Genomic DNA, 2,262 nt, shown 5'->3' with positions numbered 1-2,262 from the left:
TATTTAGTTTTTAGACTTTTAAGTTTCGACGCTCAACTTTCTTATTATTGTTTTTCGACCTTTTATTCTTCGACGTTTTTCGACGCACTATTTTTCTTTCTCATTTATACGCTCTAGTTTTTAGGACATAGATTTTATCTTCAAAATTTCGACGAAAAATTTATTTTAAGCGGTTAAATTGATAGACATCCAAAATTTTCTGGTTCGAAGTAATAGTTGGATTTGTTAGTGGCGAGTTGTGGGCTTCCGATTTAAAGGGTCCTGACTACCTGCTGCATCTATTGGCTATTTGAAACGTGGACAAAATCAAAAAAGTCTATTAATTTTGTAACTTATATAATTTTTTATTTTTATAACTAATAGGATATTCAGTGAATGCATCGAGCAAAACGTTCACCACCTTTCATACGTTCACCTCCTGTAACTCGATCAAGACATCTAGCCAATATTGTCGCCGTTAATTTTTCTTTAGAATCGTCATCTAGTCGACCAAGTACTCCGATTCAAATTTCCGATAATCCATTTTTTGAACCCGACCTCACAATTGAGAACCCGGAGGATATTCAAGGATAATTCAGAGATCCTGAACCACTAATCATTCCTCCTGAACCACAAATCATACAACCAGAGATTGTCGAGGAAGAAACCATTAAATCTGAATCCCCTGGAAATTCAGATTCAACAAAATTAATCATGAAAAATCAAGAACCTCTAAGTATGGAAGATCGAATGAGAGCTACACGCACTGGCCAAGGTCACGCAATTACTCAAACAGACATTAATGCGCCAGATTATGAAATCAAAGGACAAATCCTACACATGGTAAATAATCAATGCCAATTTAGTGGTACGCCGAAGGAAGATCTAAACGAACATCTTCGTACCTTTAATAGGATCTGTACTCTATTTAAAATTAGAGAAGTTGAGGATGAACAGATCTATCTCATGTTATTTCCCTGGACTTTAAAGGGAGAAGCCAAAGATTAGTTAGAATCATTACTTGAAGGGGCGATTGATACATGGGATGTTTTAGTTGAAAAATTTCTTAAAAGATTCTTTCCGGCATCTAAAGCCATGAGACTTCAAGGAGAAATTGCTACGTTCACGCAGAAGCCAAATGAAACTCTATATGAGGCTTGGACAAGATTTGGAAAGTTGTTGAGAGGATGTCCTCAACATGGTTTAGATAGTTATCAAATAGTACAAATATTCTACCAAGGATGCGAAAATACTACACGAAAAGACATCGACATAGCAGCTGGTGGTTCCATTATGAAGAAAACCGCAACTGAAGCTTACAAAATTATTGATAACAATTCTTCCCACTCACATGAGTGGCACCAGGAAAAAGATATTCCTCGTTCATCTAAAGCCGCTAGAGCCGATTCTAGCCATGACTTTGATTCCATTTCCGCAAAGTTAGATGCTTTCGAGAGATGAATAGAAAAGATGACTAAAGATATTCACGCAATACGCATTAGTTGTGAACAGTGTGGAGGACCACATTTGACAAAAGATTGTCTCAGTATTGAACAAACAATGGAACAAAGAGAGAATGTTTCATACATGAACCAAAGGCCTGGAAAATAATTATCAAAATAATTATCAACCGCCAAGACCAAACTACAATCAAAATCAGAATTATAACCGAAATGTTCCATACAACAACCAACAAGGTCCTAGCAATCAACAAGTATCTAATAATACTTACAACCAGCAAGGACCTATTTTTCCAAATAAACCACCACAAACCGATGATAAAAAGTAAAATTTAGAAGATATGATGTCGAAGCTAGTTGAATCTCAAACGCAGTTTTTCACATCTGAGAAACAAACTAATGAACAAAATGCTCAAGCATTTAGAAATCAACAAGCTTCAATCCAAAATCTGGAACAAGAAGTAAGCAACCTAGCAAGGTTGATAGGTGAAAGAAAACTGGTGAGTCTACCTAGCGATACAAATGCTAACCCCCGAAATGAAACAGCTAAAGCCATTACCACAAGAAGTGGTATTACACTTAAACCACCTGAAATACCTGTAATTTCTGATGACACTATTCCTACTACACAGGCATCACAGCCTGAGCAAGAGAAGGAAACAGAACCGGTAGTTGAAAAGGTTAATGAAGATAACACAGTTAAGGTAAAACCTTATGTTAAACCATACCAACCACCGCTTCCTTACTCGAGTAAAATGAGAAAAAGAAAGACTTGAAGTCGAGCAATCCAAATTCTTGGATATGTTTAAACAAATAAATGTCA

The 2,262-nt window shown here is 36.2% G+C and overlaps 1 non-coding gene across 1 annotated transcript; it reads right to left on the bottom strand.

The window, feature by feature from the left end:
- Positions 1 to 1,077: 1,077 nt before the first annotated feature.
- LOC139903348 (small nucleolar RNA R71) lies at positions 1,078 to 1,184 on the bottom strand. The gene has a single exon (XR_011778173.1). It is a non-coding gene; the product is annotated as a small nucleolar RNA R71 (small nucleolar RNA).
- Positions 1,185 to 2,262: the final 1,078 nt, after the last annotated feature.

This window comes from Rutidosis leptorrhynchoides, chromosome 3 (genome assembly GCF_046630445.1).
Source record: "Rutidosis leptorrhynchoides isolate AG116_Rl617_1_P2 chromosome 3, CSIRO_AGI_Rlap_v1, whole genome shotgun sequence".
NCBI classification, from domain to species: domain Eukaryota; kingdom Viridiplantae; phylum Streptophyta; class Magnoliopsida; order Asterales; family Asteraceae; genus Rutidosis; species Rutidosis leptorrhynchoides.
The sequence above is the reverse complement of the archived record's forward strand: the minus strand, read 5'-3'. Positions and strand labels throughout refer to the sequence as shown.